This window comes from Leiobunum rupestre, chromosome 3 (genome assembly GCF_980474605.1).
Source record: "Leiobunum rupestre chromosome 3, qqLeiRupe1.1.hap1, whole genome shotgun sequence".
NCBI classification, from domain to species: domain Eukaryota; kingdom Metazoa; phylum Arthropoda; class Arachnida; order Opiliones; family Sclerosomatidae; genus Leiobunum; species Leiobunum rupestre.
In genome coordinates this window covers 54036611-54059457 of record NC_143386.1, presented here as the reverse complement: position 1 = coordinate 54059457, position 22847 = coordinate 54036611, and the positions used below count along the sequence as shown (strand labels likewise).

Below are 22847 nucleotides of genomic sequence, written 5' to 3'. Positions count from 1 at the left end.
GTTTGCAGCGAGACATAAAGAAATCCGTGTAACCCTCCCCTCTCTTCCTTCATCCCCCCACTTTGAGGAGGGAGGAAACGCTTTGAAGTTAGAAAAAAAACAGTCACATGGTTCACATCATCATCCTTAATATCTGCCCTTTTCTCGCCTTTTCTGCATGCTCTTTTTAAAGGTAAATTAAATCTTTCAAATCAAACTATCAAAAATCGTCAAATAAATTTTATAGAAGATAATTTTAAAATTTTTATAGTACAGGAATAAATTTTTCTATAAAAACTTTAGCTTTTCATTGAGAATTTATTATTTATAATTACGCAGGAATTAATATATATAGAAGTTTCATTTCAAATCAAGGAATACCTCTGCGTATTGTTCCATACTAGAGTGACTGAGAAAAATCATTTCACCTCGGGCAGGAATCGAACCTACGACCTTTGGGTTACCGTCCCAACGCCACTACCATTGGACTACCGAGGCCACGAATAATCAGGCCTCGGACATCCAATTTAAGAATGACTCGATCTGGTTCACATTATTGACGGGATACATTTAACCCGTTGTTGACGGTGCCGTAGCATTTTACGTCAACTAATTTATAACAGGACCTTGATAGCCTGTAGTCATAACATTGAGAATTTATTATTTATAATTACGCAGGAATTAATATATATAGAAGTTTCATTTCAAATCAAGGAATACCTCTGCGTATTGTTCCATACCAGAGTGACTGAGAAAAATCATTTCAATTAGTTGACGTAAAATGCTACGGCACCGTCAACAACGGGTTAAATGTATCCCGTCAATAATGTGAACCAGATCGAGTCATTCTTAAATTGGATGTCCGAGGCCTGATTATTCGTGGCCTCGGTAGTCCAATGGTAGTGGCGTTGGGACGGTAACCCAATGATTTTTCTCAGTCACTCTGGTATGGAACAATACGCAGAGGTATTCCTTGATTTGAAATGAAACTTCTATATTTAGCTTTTCATATCGTAACTATCAAATTTTGAAAGAGATGGCGTGAAAAACATATTTCAAAATTTCAATATTTATCCCAAAAACGCAGGTCGCATAATTTTTTTCGTAATTTTTTAAACTAGGATAAGTACTCCTTTCAAGTGAAAATCTATAAATTTTCAGGTAAATTTTCGTCAAATCTATCAAAAAACTAAAGCCTTTACCGAGATTTCAACTCAATAAATCATTTAGAAGTTTAAATCGATGATAGATCACTATCAAAAATGATATTTTGATAGCATGAAATTTGATTCCCTATCATATCAAGTACCAAAACAATCAAAAGATATGATAGTGCCCAACTATGAACATGTGTTGGGTAAAAAACAAAATGTGATTGGGTCGGAGTAATTGATTCAACACCAGCAAAGTTGATGTAATGACGAGACATTAATTAGCAATAAAACTGTTTATTGGACAATATATTAATTAAGTACACACAATCCCACTTATGTATTAACTTTATTTTAAATATTAAATTTAAATTTGAACAAATTTCCAATCATGAACTTAATAAACCCAAGAGGAATGTTATCGGAAAAGAATTATTGGAGTTACCTGGTTTTGGAAATAAGGTGACGTAACGCGAACACGTTCATTTAAATTAATTTGTATAAAAACCGAGTGTTTCGAGTTACCTGGTTTTGGAAATCAGGTAGCGAAACGCGAACGAGTTATATGGCACGGTTGGCACCTGTATCAATTGGCACGAAATTCAAATATGACAATAGTGCCTACGCGGGTGGTGGGGTACATTTAAATTGAAAATCGACCAAAAAAACTAAAGTGGACAAATGCCCCCACTTCTCGGGCTCCGATCCCAAAAATTACGAAAATCCCGTCGAGGCTATAATAGTGCCTACCGATTGAGATATCAATCGCCTTTGTACCACTAACGTACCACAAGCAATCGTGTGTACGGCAGCTGGTCAAAAAAATATTTAGTGGCACACTTATTCTTAACTTCTGGGCATAACAAATATTTAGGGTCACACTTATTTTTTACGCGCCTGTTCATACATTATTTCAGGCAGGCTTTCAATGGAATGCGAATATAGTTTCAGCGCGTAAAGAATTCAGGTATGACGCGAAATGGCTAATTAACTCACTTAAAATTAACTTTTTTCAACGCGACTGCAACCTAAGCTGGAATGGGCCTAGAAGTAACAAAACTTGCGGTTTTTGATCAAATCTTACTTACCTTCTTCCTGTCGTACGACGTGCGTAAAAAGGGCGTTAAACGTGCGTAAAACGTTGAGTGTTACACTTATTGTTACTTCTGGGCATACGCTGAAAGCTCGGCGCGAACGGCCTTGAAAAATGCGAGGGAAACTGGCGTTTAGAACTCAATAGACACGCGGATTTACAATGTCAGAAGTTGCGGGGTCCGTATACGCTGTCTAAAAAACCTTATTTAGAATTAAAATTAAGGAACGTAATTGCAAATCTAGGTTATATGGAAACCTTAGCTATTCAAAAATGTAACTCTCATGGAAATCGAACTTAAATTAAGGAACGTTATGTAGACTTTTAGGCGAAAATTGGGGTGCCGTAAATTAACCCGAAAACTATACTTAAATTTAATATTTACTGATATAACCGAAGTTGTAGTTCAAATGAATCCTAACCTAACCAATAATATTTTTTTAACGTTATCGGACTTAATTTTAAATAAAATAACTACCACACAAAGCGAAACCACCAAAAATAGTAAATTGGGCAGTTGCCCAACTTCTCGTGTGTACGGCAGCAGCGGCGGCGGCGGCTACACAGTAGGTGATCGTAATACACACAAATCCCTAAGGATTGTATGTAAAAACGGAACACTGTATAGTTAGACCAAATTAAAAAAACCATCTATTTGCAACCTAACTTAAATTCCCTGACTTTTCCAGGTTTTCCCTGACCATCTCCAAAGATTCTCCCTGACTTAATTTGTGCAAAAATTTAGAATCCCCCCCCCCTACAATTTAGCAAAGGTTTTCTATTTGCAACCTAACTTAAATTCCCTGACTTTTCCAGGTTTCCCTGACCACCTCCAAAGATTTTCCCTGTCTTAATTTGTGCGAAAATTTAGAATTCCCCCCCTACAATTTAGCAAAGGTTTTCTATTTGCAACCTAACTTAAATTCCCTGACTTTTCCAGGTTTCCCTGACCACCTCCAAAGATTTTCCCTGTCTTAATTTGTGCGAAAATTTAGAATTCCCCCCCTACAATTTAGCAAAGGTTTTCTATTTGCAACCTAACTTAAATTCCCTGATTTTTAGATTAATTTTTAAAATTCCCTGACTTTTCCATAATTTTTTACCGATATTCTAATTCCCTGACTTTTCCAGGAATTCCAGGTTTTCCAGGTACCGTGGCAACCCTGATAAATATTACAATTTGGACAGAATATCTGGAGTATAATAAAAAAATTCCCTTAAGTATAATACTATAATACTTATTAAAGGGAATATAACCTCAGGCCGCTCTAGCCTTTGACTTTAAAAATGTTTGGCGCCACTGTACAGGGAAATTTTAAAAATTGAAGGGGTCTTCCATAAAGATTGCTTTGCAGGTTATATTCCCTTTAATAATATTGAGTGCTTTTGTGATATATATCTCGCCCCTATTTAACGAACCTTTTGCGATTGTCCCTTCGCGAAGGGGAGATTATAACGGTCAAAGGAGTAAGGGCATGGACATGGGGGTGAATGGCGTCGCGAGCGGCCCGGTAAAGCCCTCTGTATATTACCCTCCTAGGGAGTCCTAGCCTTGGCTTCACTATCCGCGTTTGCCTCGGAGCCCTAGACCAGCTACCTCTCGCGATGTGAGAGAAACCATGCCATAAAGTAATTGTTTATTCTTATATCATTTCCTATAACTAAATAAGATAAATAACTATGTATAAAAAATTGTGTATCATTCATTTTCCGCACAATTTTCATGTTCGGTTACTTTAGCGTTGATCTGACCATGGACCAAAAAAGGGTTATCCCGTTCAAAATTCGGAACGAGAAGAGTCCGTTTGCTTGGTGGGGCGAATGGGGAATTAAAACCGGAATAAAATAATTAAAATTACCATTAAGTAAAAATATAAAAATATACATTAAAATTGCAGTTTTTGACCTAGCAGTTTAAAAAAAAGATACTAGCAGTTTGATTTATAAACAAGCAGTAGTTATTTTAAAAACTAGAAGTAACTATTTACTAATCAACAAGTCATTCTTTAAATATACCTTATAATTAAATAAAGTTCATTTTATCAGTTAAATATTGAAAAAAATAAAACCTACTGCATTTGTATTTTTCTAATTTACTATCGATTTAAATTTTAAAAGCTGCCTAGTTTAAAATTAACTACAAAACGTACTTGGAAAATTTGTCTGTGATAATGATTTTGTATATGGGGTGTCAGTAAAACTTTGTAATATTTATATTAAATATTGTATAAAGTCTACGAAGTTAAATGTTTCATTTTTGTCATCTATAGATGAATAATTTCTCCGATAAATAAATAAATATTTACTTCTATTATAACCCACTTCGCTTAAAATTGTTTGGGAAGTACTCACATTCAACTTGTAAGTTGCAGGAAACGAACAAACAAAAAAATGCGGAGATAGCGCGAAACCAGCTTTTCGTTCCGTTAAAAATATAAGTAACTTGTAGCGTAGTATGGGGTTGTCGGGTGTATGGGACGCCCCACCGCCAAAATGTTTTTACGAAAAATCGCCCAAATTCTAGCTCATTTTGTAGAAAGATTTAAGCAATAGAGTCGATTTTTTTATAGAAGATGAATAATTACTATATATAAACAATAACAAAACCAAAACAAGTTTAATTTTAGTTTTATTTGTGGTTTAATATCAGGGTAGTCACGCGTAGTCTTTACGCCGCGGTCTTTCATATTTATTTCACTGCTTTTACACATTTAGTCGCTATTTAGTGGAAACTACAAAAACACAGAAGCCTTTTTTTCGCGCTTTGAATAGTAGCCCAAACGTGCGAGAAAACCGCTCAACTGGCAACCTTTTATATACTCCGGAAACGCAGATGCTGTGACTTGTAGAAGTTGTAGTTTCGTTCAAGGCCGTTTCTTTACATATCGAATACGATGAAATTTTGGGTAGAAACATACTCCCAGCTCTCCCCAAAACCGGTAATACAGCCCTTCCGTTGATACGTTTCAGAGCCCCCCCCCCAGCGCCGGCCCTAGGGTAGATCAAGCGGAGCGGTCGCTCTAGGCGCCAGAAATTTCGTACACGCCAGTGATTTGAAAATTTCCAAATTTCAAATTTCTTATTAAATTTTCGAATTTTCAAATTTTTATCGATTCCGACAAATTTCTCAAATTTAATAAATCTTATGAAATTTGATGGTTTTCCGCAAATTTTTTGAAATCTTGCAAAAATTTGTAAATTGGAATTGAAATTTTAGCAAATCTTGAGAAAATTCATAAATTTCTACGGGAAATTTAAGAAATCTTCAAAATTTACAAATTTTAAAAATCGCAGCGAAATTCTCTTCGCCCTCGCTAAGATATCCGAGGCAATATCCGAGCTCGGCTTTATAGGGTTTGCCGAGTAATCGTTCACATACTATATATTTGTAAAACAAATGGGATTTCTACCATCAACTTCGAGCGCTCTACTTAGTCCAACATTGTTTTTGTATAAATCGTAGTTCTACTTCACCCACCTATACATCGACGTTGAATTTTGGCCCGTTTTGGTTTTTGTCTCAGTTGTTCGCATTGAGTTGGGAATATTAATCTAGAGATCCAATCAAATGTGCTCCCCGCGAAACAAGTTTTTGAAAATTAGGAATGTGTCGTCTCCTCCAGGGTGAGAAATAAGGATTTTTTCAGATAAACAGATAGTTTAATAAACAAAAGATATATACATAAATACATTTTCGTACCTAAAATTCAAACCTAAAGAACTCGAACCGATAGGTCTTCGAGGAGGAGTTTTAACATAATTTAGCCCAATTGTTGTTTTTATTAAAAGTCTCGTTTAATGAATAGTGAGTAGACAGTCCACTAGCGAGGCCCCCGGAGGAAATGCGTTCAATACCGAGGCCGCGTTGCCTCGTTGGACAGCGATCGCGATCCTTTGCATGAGATATTCGACGGAACGCGTCTCGCCGGTTACCTACCGAATTTTCCGACCGATGGAGTGAACCAATGCCGAGCCGTCGCGCCCGAAGGAGCCCAGAGTTTCAATGACAACGGCTCTGAATAGGTATCGATTTTCTAGGCCCTCGTACTTGGATTTCTTCTTGTTTTCAGCCTGAGTGGCGGCCCAGAGAGGGGCTGACGAAGAAGATGCCAAATACGATGGCGCTAGAGGGTCAGTGCGGGTGAAATCCCACACCAGGGATTTTCCACCTGCCCAAGGGATCAGAGACATGCCATCGGGTCGTTTCCCATCATCCCGCGATAGGCCAGGAGGCTCGAGGATGGATGGCACGCCAGCGGATACTAGGGCGCGTTTAAGGATGTCGTTAACAGCGCCGTGGCGCGAAAGCCGACCCGCACTTTTCTTACAGCTCAAGCCATGAGAGCCGAAAGAGTCAACATGGCTTCCACAGCGGCACGAGTGCGGAACACAAATTTTAGCACCTATCCGAAGGCCGATGGCTATCCTAAAAGAGTCGTCATCTAAGAAGGTACCTAAGCACGGCGATGGGAGAGCGTTCAACCAACAACCGGACTCTTTAGCGCTCACCGAGAGCAGCCTTGCCTTGCGTCAGACAAGAAGGCGATTGATTTGTCCACGAGCGGACCCTCCCACGCTGGTTGATGATTCCACCGCCGACAGAAACTCCCATCGATTTAAGGCATCAGGCAAAATGGGGTCAGGAGAATCGTTAAAAAAGTCGGGAAGGATCACGCGCACCAAGTCAGCGACACTAGATACGGAGGAGAGAAAAGCCGGAAGGGATAGCTTCGAGGCATGGCGAATTCCGAGGCCACCCTTAGAAACGGGAAGGGAAGACTGTACCCAAGGGGCCTCTTCCATTAAAGTATTCGTAACCTCTTGGAGCACCAGACGGAGTGTATTATCGAAGACGTTAAGGCCATCTCGTCCCGCCAGATTGGGGCACTACGGAGTATATACGAAAGCTTTTAAACTGGACCCGTTACCAGTTGAGCCTAGGTAGTTTAATTAAAAAACTGGCCACTGGCCGCTTACCACTTTTAACCTTCAAAATCAGGCTTTCATAATTTATGGTCAAATTATCCATTCTTGACCATATGTGCTATAGACCCGACCCGAACAAACCTACTGAGAGAGATACTATTTATATTCATTTTTGCTAACTGCTAAATTCGCTTTTTCTATACTGTGTGTAAAGTAGACAGATTCACGACACCCAGTCACCCACCCACAGTATAGAAGCCCAGACCAAACAATTTTAGGGATTAATATAGGGTGAGTGAGGGTAAGAATGGACACTTTTTGTAAAATTCCATTTAAAAACACAAATTTAGAGTAGACCATTTTAAAACGATTTGAAATACAAATAATGAATGTTCATTTTTAATTTACTCTGGTTTTTGGCATTTAAATTTGTGAATTTTTAAAACAATAATTATTTTAAGATTTGAAGTAAGTAAGTCAAACATTGGACAATATAGTTTTGAATTGGACTGGGGGGGGGGTGCTAACTAAAGACAATAAGGTTTAAAATTAGACACCAATTCGCTAACTTTGGACACTATTAGGAAAACTATGGACAATAAGGTATATTTTTGGACAATTTCGTCTATCATTGGACATTTTAAAAAAACATAACTTAGTGGAAAATTTTAAAAAAAAAATTTTTAAGATGAAGCCTAATTATACGGTAATTTTTTTTTAAGAAGTAATTTAAGGCAAATAAATAATATGGAAACAAATATTTTAATAGGGTAGATATTGTAATATTACAATATAAATATATAAAGATATTAATATATTACATATTATACTTCTGGTGTGCAGTTATCACAGAAATAGTTTACAGTATCTTTGGAAATTTCTCCTTCGAGGTTTTTTGTAAATTTGTAAATTTTGAAGATTTCTTAAATTTCCCGTAGAAAATAATTAATTTTCTCAAGATTTTCTAAAATTTCAATTCAAATTTACAAATTTTTGCAAGATTTCATAAAAATTTGAGGAAAACCATCAAATTTCATAAGATTTATTAAATTTGAGAAATTTGTCGGAATCGATAAAAAATTAAAAATTTGCCAAAACATTTGAGAAATTTGAAAAGATTTTCTAAAATTTAATAAGTAATTTGAAATTTTGAAATTTTCAAATTACTGGCGTGTACGAAATTTGAAAGAGTGTCGGACCCCTCGACTCTCCTTCACTTACAATGTAAGCGAGGCAGCCTCATAGAGGGAACTAGCTACGTGTTTCGTTGAGCTCCAAATACACAGCCGTACGCAGTCCGCCGTCTGCTTTCCCGGGAAATTTGAATATGAAAACTTGTTTTTAAAGTTTCCTTTCAAGCAAAGACCTTAAACTAAATCCTACCTCGTTTACAATTGAATACAATCGACATGTGATTGATCACAAGGTAGGCTGTCCAATCTTAAACTTTGCACTAGTTAATTTAAATGCTTATAAAAAAGGTAAAACCTTCATTAAATTATAAATTTCGTGTACTAGAAAAACGCGAAATCGCTTAAAATAATACTTAAACAATTTATTTTTATCTCACCATTTCATGTTTGCATGCTATATCTTATTTCCTAAGCCACAAGACATTTTTTCGATAATTTTAGTTGTTTTATTTCAAGACTTGCTGTATAAATTGTCGCGGTGTAAATATTTAGTAATAAATTGCATGTTTTAGGGTATGTTTAAGGCTTCAAAATGAGACCAATTTTGCGCTTTGGCATCAAAGAATAAATTTTCAAATAAATATTTTTCAAAAGTGTCCAAACTTCGCCATGTCCATTCTTACCCTCACTCACCATAGTATTTACTTAATGAACTAAAATCTTGAAGGGAAAAAACTTTGAATTAATTAAGTGGTCACTAGGGCCACTAACACCCCAAGCATTTAATTTTTAAACTAGCCCAGCTAATTTTTAAACTGGTTATTGGCCTGTGATAGTGCCTTATTTCTCACACTCTAAAATGACGATAAAACGTTATCATATGACCCGTGGCGCCATCCATTTTTTTTGAAAAACAAAATCTTTTTGCCGGAAACGTCGGATTTCAGTATTTCGCGAAACAAAAATACTAGAAATCCGACGTTTCGATTGGACCTCTAGATTGATATTCCCAACTCAATGGTTGTTCGCTCGTTTTTACACACGGATTTGTGTGTATTACCCTCACGTACAGTGTAGCCCATAGATAAAATAACTTCGTATATAGATAGGAAACTTCATGTTGTAGAAGTGACGCCAGTATTTTGGCCGACATCTGGTGGCGGCACCCGAATATTATTATTATGGTGAAGTTCGCACTACAAGAAGTCCGTACTAGAACCTTGGTGCAACGCAATCCCAATTGCAAAGGCTTAAGTGAGCTACATGTATTAAAAGTACTTTTTCTTGAACTGAGAGCAAATTTAAAAAATTCAGTAATGATTTCAAGTTTGTTTAACCGCTATTTCTGGTATATTTGCAAAATACGTTTATTCACAAAACTCCGACCTCAAATTCCTCATTACTTTCTACGCTCTTGAGAACACAGCCAACTGGCGCAGTCACTAGATGTCAGGGCAATCTCGTGAGAGTCAGTTTGCCCCAATGAAGTTTCCTATCTATATACGAAGTTATTTTATCTATGGTGTAGCCGATGCCGATGCCGCCGTGTCGCGCATATCTCTTCAACATTTAGGGCTAGAAGAGTCAATGATATCTCGTTCGAATGTACATACATAGCCATTGATAGCCTTTCATAAAGTTTTCAAATCGGAGCCCTAGAAATTGGGCATTTGCCCAATTTACTATTTTCGGTGGTTTCGCTTTATGTTGTAGATATTTTTTTTACAATTAAGTCCGATAACGTTAAAAAAAAGTATTATTGTATAGGTTAGGATTCAGCGGACTTACAACTTCAGTTATATCAGTAAATATTAAATTTAAGTATAGTTTTCAGGGTAATTTACGGGACGCCAATTTACGTGGTTTTATATTTTGGCCTAAAAATCTACATACAGTTCCTTAATTTAAGTCCGATTTTCATGAAAGTTATATTTTTGAATAGCTGTAGTTTACATATAACCTAAAGTTGCAAATACGTTCCTTAATTTTAATTCTAAGTAAGTCTTTTTGTTCAGCGTATACGGACCCCCGCAATTTCCAATATTGTAAATCCGCGTGTTTATAGAGGTCTAAGCGCCCGTTTCCCTCTAGCGTTTTTCAAGGCCATCAGAGTGCGCCGCGCTTTCTACGTATGACCAGAAGTAACAATTACCTATTACACTGATCGACCTATTTTTCGGCGTATGACTAGAAGTAATAAGTGTGACACTCAATGGCTGACTAGTAGTAACAAATAAGTGGGATCAGAAGTAAAAAATAAGAGTGACACTGATCGAAGGAATCTTCGTTGTTTTCAAAGTATGACTAGAAGTAACAAATAAGTGTAAATACAATTATGTGTGACCGTGGATATATATTGGTTGTGATACCGGCGTTACAGGTTGCTGTGAATAGCTCAAACAAACTTAGCACATTAGAAGGAGTGTGTGTATTCTGACCGTCGTACGTCTTTTTGTTTCTCGCTCGGTCCAGAATTAAAGATATTTCGTCAAATTTACAAATTTAAAAGTACTGTTACACTCTTGTCTATCGAAAAAATACTACCTGAATATTTCGGTAAAATCCCGGACAAGTTGGTATTATCGAAATGTTGATGTACTACCCTTTAGTCATAATAAACCGAGTAATACACACTTTTAGATTGATTAGTTAAGTGGGAAGTCTGAGGTAAGTTCAGAAAAACATGGTTTTTTCTTGAACTAGTTACAGAACAATTAAAACTGATAAAAATAAACGGTTTGCGGCGTTTTGAAGTAAAAAGTTTGAAGTATTTCAGGAATCAATTTCATAAAGCTAATACTAAAAATGAATTAATTACAAATGACTAAACGTAACTTTCTTTTTGTCACAATAACTCAAATACTGCTGGTCGGATTACTATGGTTGAACCTTCGAAAAGAAGAGAAACCAACAGGGTATTTACTGAATCTTTATCAAAGTTGTCATATAAATTTTACTATTAAAAAAGTAATGTTTTTCCGTAACCCCACCGCTTTTTCGTGGTTTATATCGAAAGATCAAAGATGTCGCTACCGTTAAATATTCCGAAAATATAGGTCTTTCGAAGACTTCGAAGTTCATGTCGTCAATCACCTTGGCGACAAAAGAAAGTACGATTTTCCCGAAATCTGAAAATTGGAGGGGGTACGCGCTAATTTTCGGTATTCGCAGCAGGGAGTCCCGCGGGCCATCAAACCACCCTCTGGTAGAAATACCCGTGGGCCAAGTAAGGAATTCTTTATTATAACAAAAGAAAATCCCCTTTCAGTCGATTTCCCCGAAATAGAGGATTTGTTTTCCACAACTCCGTGGCCACAGCAGAAGTAACTAGGCGCCAAGCTTCGCTAAATGGCTGTTGGACTAAACAAGGGAGGGGTATAGCTAAACAAATTGAAACGAGATATTTTGGCGCGTGATATCACACCAAAACTTATTCTGTAGAGAAAAGTAGATTTTTTGTCATTCTTGATCCGTTATTGTTTAAAAAAAATTGAGATAGAATATTTTGTCTTTGGACTAAATTATAGCTATTGGTATCAACGGACTAGGTTTGTTTTCATTATATTTATATTTCTGGTTTACTTGATATATCGTGGTCACTTTTGTGTATTTCAAACAATATTGGTAAAAATATGTGGATTTAAAATTTAAACGATTTCAGTAAAATATGAAGCAACCGTTTTTTAATATACCTTTTTGTTAAAATATATTTATACCCTAATTCGGGTGTAAAATGAACCATCATTTAAAACCTGGTCTGATATTTAAATTAAGATAAAGCTTACAAATTATTCGGTCAAATTTAATTCTTAAATAATTAGCTTGGAATTGTGTTTTTTTAGAAATAGTGATAGAAAGTTGTTTATTTAATCTGCATTAATTATATTAAAACTTTATTCATATGGGTTCAATAACATTAACAGCCCCTTGAGACGTAGAATAAAATCATAATCTTAAATATTTTCTATATTTTAGTTATTTTATTAATTTCAGTTTTATTTAAAATGTCATTTTTTTAAAACTTGACCCGTGTCGAGAATAAACACTGAGGGCCCGTGTAGAAACGGCTTATACTACAATATAATATGCGAGAAGGCTCCCATGAAAGTTCCTTGAGCAGTATCTTTTGTCTACTTACAACAAAGAATATAAAGCTTACAATCCCCAAACTCCACATGCGGTCTTTCTCCCTTCCACGCTAAAAGCCTCTACTATATTGTCACCCACCTGTCAATCAATATTTCAAGTTGTAAATTCCAAATTTTCGCGCGTAAAATTTGACCGAAAATATATTTCGGCAACACTGCCAAGAGACGAGTTTTAACGCCATCTAGTATTTTTTTCTCGAAACACAAAACCTCTTACTTCCCCCTTAAGTAAATTCAATAAAATTGGCCTCTTAACACACCTTTGGAAATTCAAAAGCTTAGATATCCCTTAAAGAAATACTCTGGCTTCGTTGCTTTAAAATTATATAAATTTCAAATTTAAATATCTAACTGCAGTAAGTTTCCTAATTACAATCAAAATTTGCGTTTCTCATAAGCTTTGGTCACACGTTGGAATCGATTTCGAAACGGTTTTAGACCACTTTGGAAGGACGGTGTTACGTCACGAAAATGATTTTGAAGCCCTTTGAAACGGTTTGAAGATAATTAACGCGGTTCACACTAGCCTTTGAGAACCGTTTTCGACCGTTTTGGAATGGTCAACTTGAAATTTGTTTGAGCCACTTCGATAGAGTGATCGTTGAAAAAGGGAAATATACTTTTCAAAATTAAATTTGATTTCTCAAAACGATCGAAAACGGTTCTCAAAGTCTCTAGCCTTTGACGAAAACGGTTTGAAGCCCCTTGAATCGATATGAGATAATGAGAGAAATGTGGCCGAGCTCGAAAGAACTATAGATTTTCGAAAAACAATCAAATTAATGAAATATTTAAATTAGTATCACGATCAAATCTCATGAAAATTTTAAAATCCCCATCAAATCTCATAAAAATTTCCTAATCCTTATCAAATCTCGTTAAAATTTCCAAATTCCTATCAAATCTCATCCTAATTTTCAAATCCCTATAAAATCTCATTGAAATTTGCAAATCACATATAAAATTTGGAAATTCTGCAAATTTTATACATTTATGAAATTTCGGTCAAATCTTCAAATCTGGACGAAAAGATTTGAAGATTTTCAAATTCCGTACGCATTTTAGCCGAGTGTCGGACCCCTCGTTTTAATTACACCTGTAATTATACACTATGTTTCTATGTGCTGACTGGAACGTTCTTTCTTGAAACGACTTAGCTTCTCCGCAGGGGGGAAAGCGGGGATTCAGAGGTACCAGATGTTTACATGTTGCCTTAGATCGTTCCAAGAATCATACTAAAGCAGGGGAAAACCTCTCAATTTATACTATTTACTGGAAGCGCTGATAAATTTTGCCCGTTTCTTTTATTTCCGTGAGAAGTTAAGTTGTGATTTAATTATTAAATCATGATAGGAAAATTAAGCGATGCATTTTTAAATCATTATTGCAGTGATTAAACCACAGCTATAAAACTTTTACCTTAATTGAAATTATTTAGCTATTTCTATTTATGATGATTATTAGAATAAATTCAAATCTTTTAAAACGATTTAATTGAATATTTTCGGAAAATACATTTTGTTTTATATCATATAACTATGAAAGAAAGGATAAAAAGTGTTATTTACATAATAATAATAATAATAATCAGCTAGGCTAATACCCAAGGCACCACCTTCGGCCTAAGTCATCGAGCGACTTTTAAAGCCTTTAATTCAGGTGGCCGGGTTTCAATGCGTAGGAGGGTGGTGGCAAGCGAGGTTAGGTAGGTAGATAGGTTCGTTACCGATTTTCGAGATTTATTTCTCGATTTTCTGACGCTTTTCGCGCGCGCGTTACGGGTGCGAGCGTCGCGTGGCATTTTTTTACGTACGCTACGATTTGCGTTTTCGCATCGAGTCGGCTTCGATTTCCGATTTGGTTTTTGGTTTTTTTATTACAAATTTTCAAAAGTGATGCAAATGTCAGTTTCTAAAAATGCTCAAAATCTGTCGCCCCTGAGCGTTGGCCGTGTTTGTCCCAACACACAATACACCCGAAATTGTTTCTCTTTCCGCCGCGGATCTCGGAGGGGGGGATTGTACGGGGTAGTATCAGAAGGCCTGTGAGTTTCGGAAATGGGAGGAGGGGGGAGGGGTTTCGGGTTCGTTCCGATTTGAAAGTCCCGTGGCGCTCTCGGCGTACGTTAGTCCCGTGGCTTTTATGCATCAGCCATTGGATACAAGGGGTTTAAAGGGATACAGGGAGGTTTGGAACGACTGCGAGTTTGAGTTATTTTTGCGGGGAAAAGGTTACCACGGAAATTCTCGCGTTGGACAGGGGGAGGGGAGTACTACGGAAATTATCGCATGGGAAAAGCGGAGAGGGGGTACCACGGTAATTATCACATGGGAAAATGGGGATGGGGTACCCCAGTAATTATCACATGGGAAAAAGGGGAGGAAGGGCCTTCTTGCGGTGGTTCGACTATGGGGTAAAGGAAGCCACGGAAATTCTCGCGTCGGAAAGGGGGAGGGGAGTACTTCGGAAATAAACGTATGGGGAAAAGGGGGAGAGGGTACCACGGTAATTAACACATGGGGAAAAAGGGGAGGAAGGGCCTTCTTGCGGTGGTTCGACTATGGGGTAAAGGAAGCCACGGAAATTCTCGCGTCGGAAAGGGGGAGGGGAGTACTTCGGAAATTAACGTATGGGGAAAAGGGGGAGAGGGTACCACGGTAATTAACACATGGGGAAAAAGGGGAGGAAGGGCCTTCTTGCGGTGGTTCGACTATGGGGTAAAGGAAGCCACGGAAATTCTCGCGTCGGAAAGGGGGAGGGGAGTACTTCGGAAATTAACGTATGGGGAAAAGGGGGAGAGGGTACCACGGTAATTAACACATGGGGAAAAAGGGGAGGAAGGGCCTTCTTGCGGTGGTTCGACTATGGGGTAAAGGAAGCCACGGAAATTCTCGCGTCGGAAAGGGGGAGGGGAGTACTTCGGAAATTATCGCATGGGGAAAAAGGGGAGAGGGTACCACGGTAATTATCACATGGGGAAAAGGGGGAGGAAGGGCCTTACTGCGGTGGTTCGACTATGGGGTAAAGGAGGCCACGGAAATTATCGCATGGGAAAAGCGGAGAGGGGGTACCACGGTAATTATCACATGGGAAAATGGCGATGGGGTACCCTAGTAATTCTTAAGACTTTAAATACTAATTCGGCCACAGGGCACGACGATATCTCACCCAAAATTATTAAGTTAGCGGAATCTTTTTTAACCTGTCCCTTAAATATTCTAATCAATATGTCATTCTCCCTGGGTAGCTATCCGGACCGCCTAAAAAAATCAATCATCACGCCGATCTATAAAAGTAAAGATAAAGATTTACCCACTAACTATAGGCAGGAATTCATACCTCGAACTTGGAATGGTTATCCGGCCGTATTCCCTATGGTAAGATCTCGGGGACCGTTTTCAGTGACTGGTATGAGAAAAAAAAATCGCCCCCTCGCACGCGTCTCCCCTCTTTAGGAGTTTTTACCCCGCGCAACCTCCCGTATTTACAACTGTCGTTTTTTGTTGTTCGACTCCCCGGCCATTTCGAAATTTAGGGGTTGAAACCCCACCATTGATAGCGACGGGTCAGCTCGCTCTCCCGACCTCTCCATGTGGAAGGATTAAGTCCGGCATTGTTAGCGCTGTCAAAATTGTCAGCAGTTACAATGCCCTTGAGAACCGAATTACGAGGTGACCGTCGCTATCAATACGGGGATAGCGAAGGGAAAAGCAAAAAGATGTTTGAACCCTTTTTCGACACTGGGGGATGAAATTATCTGAAACTAGGATTTAATACCATTGAAAATCGTATGAGAAAACACGTATGCTCTGACGCCAAAATGATGGAAAAAAACGGTCCCCTAGATAGAGACGGAAATCGGGCGGGATAACCATTCCAAGTTTGAGGTATGAATTCCTGCTATAGGCCAATCTCGATTCTCTCGATTTTGGCCAAAATTTTTGACCGTTGTTTCTATTCAAGATTACTGTCCTTCGTAAATAAGTATAAATTAATCGTAGACAAACAATTTGGTTTTAGAGAAAACTCGAGTGTTGAACTAGCAAACATACAAGTATACAAAAAATTATAGATTCCTTGGAACAGAGTAATTATGTTTTAGCAGTGTTCTTGGACCTAAAAAAGGCCTTCGACTCGGTCAATGTTAATCGTTTATTGGAAAAATTAAAAATTATGGGTATTAGAGGTAAAAGTCATGACTGGATCAAATCGTATTTAAGTAATCGTACTAGCCAAACTAAGTTCAATGATCAAGTGTCTAATGAAAGATATGTGTATAAAGGTGTCCCTCAGGGCTCTATTCTGTCCCCCCTCTTGTTCAATCTGTTCATAAATGACTTAGCCTTAATTGATGATTCCGATACCCTCACCCTATATGCAGATGATACCATTAGTTTAAACGCTGGTCCGAACTTAGATAATCTTATAATAAATACAAACTTAATTTTAAGCAAAATTGATATTTGGTTGCGGAATAATTTTTTAGAAATAAATAGCGATAAAACGGTATTCATGATATTCTCAAATATAAACAAAGACCTAACTAGAAATAGACCAGTAGTTTTTGGACAGACCCCATTAGAAGAAGTCTCTACCTATAAATACCTTGGTGTTTGGTATGATACGTTACTTAGTTGGAACAACCATATAAATTACTTTGCTAGAAAAGTGTCGTATGGTGTCTATTTAATGCAGCAAAACCGTAATATATTTGGTAAAAAAACCCTATTACAATTGTATTATTCCCTCGTATACACACACTTAGTCTTCTGTATAACCATCTGAAGTAACACATCGGAACATAATCTGAATAGATTAATGGTATTGCAAAAAAGAGCCGTAAGAATTGTAGAAAACAAGACGTATCTAGCTCATACTGCAACTATTTTTAAGGATTTATGTATATTGAATATTGCTCAAATTTATGATTTTTTTGGTCTCATATTTATTTACAAATGTCTGCATTGCTCGTCCTATAATCCGTTTAAGCTAGCGAAATATTTCACGCGCAATTCTTGTATCCTAGAAGTTCCATTTCCTCATACTCGTCTAAAAACCAACTCTATATTTTGTAAAACGGTAAAATTGTTTAATGAATTAAACCCACACTCCACTGGTCCGCTGAGTATGTTTAAACGACTGATTCGGGAATTTCTTCTGACTAATGGATAAACAAATTTCTTACAACCTATATATGTATAAAAAATATATATTATGTATAATCGGTAAGTTAAAATAACTCTGTCAGCGCGACGGCCTAAAAGTCGTTTTACGACTTGGCCAGTATATTGTAAAAGACAAAATTGATTTCCACAATAAATATATTATTATTATTATTATTATTATTATTATTATTATTATTATTATCACATGGGAAAAAAGGGGAGGAAGGGCCTTCTTGCGGTGGTTCGACTATGGGGTAAAGGAGGCCACGGAAATTCTCGCGTCGGAAAGGGGGAGGGGAGTACTTCGGAAATTATCGCATGGGAAAAGCGGAGAGGGGGTACCACGGTAATTATCACATGGGAAAATGGGGATGGGGTACCCCAGTAATTATCACATGGGAAAAAAGGGGAGGAAGGGCCTTCTTGCGGTGGTTCGACTATGGGGTAAAGGAGGCCACGGAAATTCTCGCTTCGGAAAGGGGGAGGGGAGTACTTCGGAAATTATCGCATGGGAAAAGCGGAGAGGGGGTACCACGGTAATTATCACATGGGAAAAAAGGGGAGGAAGGGCCTTCTTGCAGTGGTTCGACTATGGGGTAAAGGAGGCCACGGAAATTCTCGCTTCGGAAAGGGGGAGGGGAGTACTTCGGAAATTATCGCATGGGAAAAGCGGAGAGGGGGTACCACGGTAATTATCACATGGGAAAATGGGGATGGGGTACCCCAGTAATTATCACATGGGAAAAAAGGGGAGGAAGGGCCTTCTTGCGGTGGTTCGACTATGGGGTAAAGGAGGCCACGGAAATTCTCGCTTCGGAAAGGGGGAGGGGAGTACTTCGGAAATTATCGCATGGGAAAAGCGGAGAGGGGGTACCACGGTAATTATCACATGGGAAAAAAGGGGAGGAAGGGCCTTCTTGCGGTGGTTCGACTATGGGGTAAAGGAGGCCACGGAAATTCTCGCTTCGGAAAGGGGGAGGGGAGTACTTCGGAAATTATCGCATGGGAAAAGCGGAGAGGGGGTACCACGGTAATTATCACATGGGAAAAAAGGGGAGGAAGGGCCTTCTTGCGGTGGTTCGACTATGGGGTAAAGGAGGCCACGGAAATTCTCGCTTCGGAAAGGGGGAGGGGAGTACTTCGGAAATTATCGCATGGGAAAAGCGGAGAGGGGGTACCACGGTAATTATCACATGGGAAAAAAGGGGAGGAAGGGCCTTCTTGCAGTGGTTCGACTATGGGGTAAAGGAGGCCACGGAAATTCTCGCGTCGGAAAGGGGGAGGGGAGTACTTCGGAAATTATCGCATGGAGAAAAGGAAGAGAGGGCACCACGGTAATTATCACATGGGAAAAGGGGGAGAGGTACCCCGGTAATTATCACATGCAGGGCCGGACTTAGAGACAGGCCTGTACACAGCCGCCAAAACTCGGGGGCGCTCAAATTCTTTTTGGGGGTGCCAATACCTTGAGTAATTTTTATCTCCCCACCTATGAAATTAGTAAATATACTAATCCGGTTGTAGCCCTAAAATATCCGTCAAAACATTTTTGATAAGCTGATTCAATATTTCTACAATTGAAAAGTTTTTCTGGTGCAGTGAGCCGCGCGAAAGCAATTTTCAAAAACTTTAGTAAAATGGTTTCAAATATTTACTGATACTAGCTCTCTAGTAAAAGTAATTTTCCTTTTTGATTAATATACAAATATTTTAGATCATATCTTTCGGTAATTGAGCAATCGATTTTTTTTGGGTCAGTCGGATTGGGGATGCTCAAGTACTCATTTGGGGGCGCTGAGCATCCCCTGGCGCCCCCACCCCCCCGTGTACGGGCCTGCTTAGAGATCCTGGGCCCATAGGCAGCTAAGGAGTCAGGGCCCTCTTTTCACGCGCTGCATTTACTCTTATCCCTGGAACTAGGCTGTGCCTGAATTTCCCTGATTCAGCGTAGATGTCTGAGCTCTACGGTTATATTACTAAATAAAAGCTCTTAACAATCGTCGACTAAATATGCGATAATTTTGCAACATTGCGATTTAAGGCTGCGTCCGTAAACTGCCAGGCAGAAATTTTGGTAATTTTAAAACAAAATCTTCTACCTAGGAATTTATCCAATATAAATTACGGATGATATTATAGATTTATGCCTTTGAATACAGTAATTACGGTCACTGGAGGGCCCCTTCAAAGGATGGGCCCCTAGGCCACGGCCTAGGTTGGCCTAGGCGGAAATACGGCACTGATCACATTGGGCGGGCTTCTCGGCTAGTCAGGTATAAAAATCGTCGGTAATCACGAAAAGTCGCTTAAGAAAATTACTGGAAATCACAGATAAATTGTCGAATATTTCTGAAAGACAAAACAAGGCGAGTTAATTAATAAAATACCAAATATTTTAACGTATTTGACCTGTTTTGGTCTTGGTTTTATTATGCTATTCCGCGTAATTTCATAACAAACCGAGGCTCAATAATTTAGCCAATAAGAGCCCTATAACCGCTGACTGAGTAAACGTACACTGTCACGCCTCATAAAAGCGTGTACGAGCAGTTCACCAGCCATTTGAAAAACCAAATATTTTAAATTCCCCACAGCCCCTTGACTATTTGATCAGCGAAAAATAATATTTACTAACATTTTCAAGTTCTATTCGATTTGGTATTCAATCGTACTATTTGGTGTTAATTTGTAACAGCGCACACTGTTCTAATACAGGACAAATACACCAGTTCTTTTTATTTACAAATTAGATACTTCCCTACTTCATACTTATACCCTGGAAATTTCAAAACTCTTATCTATTATAGGTTTTTCCGGGCAAAAGATGACACCCTGGGAAAGCTTTCTACGCGATCATTTTCGGAGATGACGGGCAAAGAGTGGTCGCATACATGAACGATGTTGGTGTTGTGTTAACGTACTTGGCAAGTTTGAGGTTAGTACAGTTACATTTTCCGTTTAAAGTTTCGGAAAATGAAGTCTAAATTCAAACACTTAGGCAACTATGAACAAAGAAACCATCCCCAAGTAAAAACATTCGTATATAGGTCATTGATTTAAAATGTATTTATCGATGCAGCTAATATATCAATCGTCTTAAATTACCGGTATTCTAATTGTGATAGCATCCACAACCCAGATGAGTGACTAACATCTCAGTGCTTGAAATTCAATTCAATTCAATTTAATATTTATTTTGATTTAAATTTGATGTTAAGGAAACATCCAGTTGTTGAGAGTGATCACTATAGCTCTCTATTTCAATTATTATCGAGTTTCATTTTCTATATAGTCTAAAAGTCTGTATAGCCAGAGTAAAAAAAAATCTGTAATAGTAGATACCAAAATAATACAAATTTAATAACGGATAAGAATAAAAATAAAAAATATGTAACATTGTCCTATGAAGGAATAACCTCGGAAAAAATAAGTAGTTTATTAAAAAAGAACAATGTTAATATAGCGTTTAAACCTAAAAATCTTGTTAAAAATCAACTAAAAAACGGCAAAGATAAAATCGAAAACCATCTAAAACAAGGTATTTACAAAATTCCATGTAGTTCCTGTGAAAAATGTTACATTGGTCAGACAAAACGATCATTAAAAAAACGTATAAGTGAACACATTATGCAAATTTCCCGGAGGCGAAAGTAATCGCGGAACCAAAATTTTGGAAGCAGAGAGACACACGCGAATCTATCGAAATCTACCAAAATAAAAATTCACTAATTAATATCTCAGATGGACCTTACTGCAGCAATCTACAAAAAATAATTGATAAGCATATTTAAATTCGAATGTTTATTTTATCTCTAGTTTTGATAAATTTGTTGTATATATATTGTAACAACTTTTCGCCGCTCTTCTTTATCGCCTTGAGAATGACGCAATGTTGCGTCGAAACTAGTCGGCTTTGTTTTTATTTATTTTAAATAAATAACTAATTTTACTTACGCATTAAATTCGTGGTTTTTTTATTTTTAATTCAATCAAGAAGAGTAAGGTGTTTCAACTTAAATTTATAAGTAAAAATTGAGTTTGTACTCTTGCCAAGAAATGAATTACATGGCACCCGTATAGTTTATTTTGCTGCGGCCTCCTCCCTTTTAAAAATTTCATTCTGATTCGCTGCTTTATAGAACATATCAAAGAGCAACTGTCTGCATCTAAGGGATCGACCATTGCGTAATTTCATTTTTACGGTACAATGGCCTATTTAAATACTCATTCAGGTTTAAATTCAGAAATAACTAAGAACTCGTAATTATATTTTATTATAAATAACCAATATTTAATTGATATCAATGATAACAGATTTAAATTTTTTTAGAAAACCACTGCGGCTGAAGCGTGAGAAGATTTAAACCAAGTCCTTCCAAATATTCCAAATATCGATCAGACAATGGAATACTGATCATTTCTAAATCCAGAGCTACGTATGGTTTAGGCCATGGTTTGCCTTGAGTTTTCGGATAATGTGCATTAGCGTGGCTAGAGTGCTTAGAAAATACCAGTGGGATACTCTCGCCTCGGGTCGTCCTCGCCAACAGTTTCGCCTTCCTTATCGCAGATATTTCTATCTCGCACCGCTAACCTATAGGAATTCGCCATTCCTCGGTCATTCTTCGATTAGAAACCAAGAAGCACTCCTTCCGGCCTTCGTGCATTCGCGACTCGAACTTTCTACCCTAATACACATAGGCGTGCGCACGATAGGGCCAGGGTGGGCCATGGCCCGACCTGAAAACTGAAAGGGCGCAAAAAATCTGGGAGAAAAGGGCGCGTAGAAATAAATCGAAAAAGTAATCGGGCAATGATTTTAAAAAAGGAACGTCTAAAAAGGCTACAGGTAGAAAGCTAGTAATAAATCAAACACGAAAACTAGATACCTGGATTAAAAAGGATAACATTAGTAGTAAAAATGTGTTATTATGGGATTATGAAAATCTAATTTTAAAAAGTTGCACACGTTTTTGTTAAAGCAACACGCGGCAATGTAATTTTGTAAACTATATTGGTTTTTAGTCTAGTTTAAAAAAGAGTACTATTGTTTCGTCACATACTCTACTATACCAATTTCTAGCCATATCTATTGAGAAAGAAAGGAACTACACAGCAGAGCCGTGGTATATAAAAAGTTTCGCAAAAACGTATAGTGGGCGCAAGAGCTTAAAAGGGCGTAACAAATAAGCTGGCCCGACTTGCTTTAAATGCCTGCGCACGCCTATGCTAATACATGAATTTAGCCATTA

General features: G+C 37.7%; 1 non-coding gene across 1 annotated transcript; it reads right to left on the bottom strand.

The window, feature by feature from the left end:
• Positions 1 to 404: 404 nt before the first annotated feature.
• On the bottom strand, positions 405 to 477 carry TRNAT-GGU (transfer RNA threonine (anticodon GGU)). Its single transcript has one exon. It is a non-coding gene; the product is annotated as a tRNA-Thr (tRNA).
• Between the last annotated feature and the right edge of the window lie 22370 nt (positions 478 to 22847).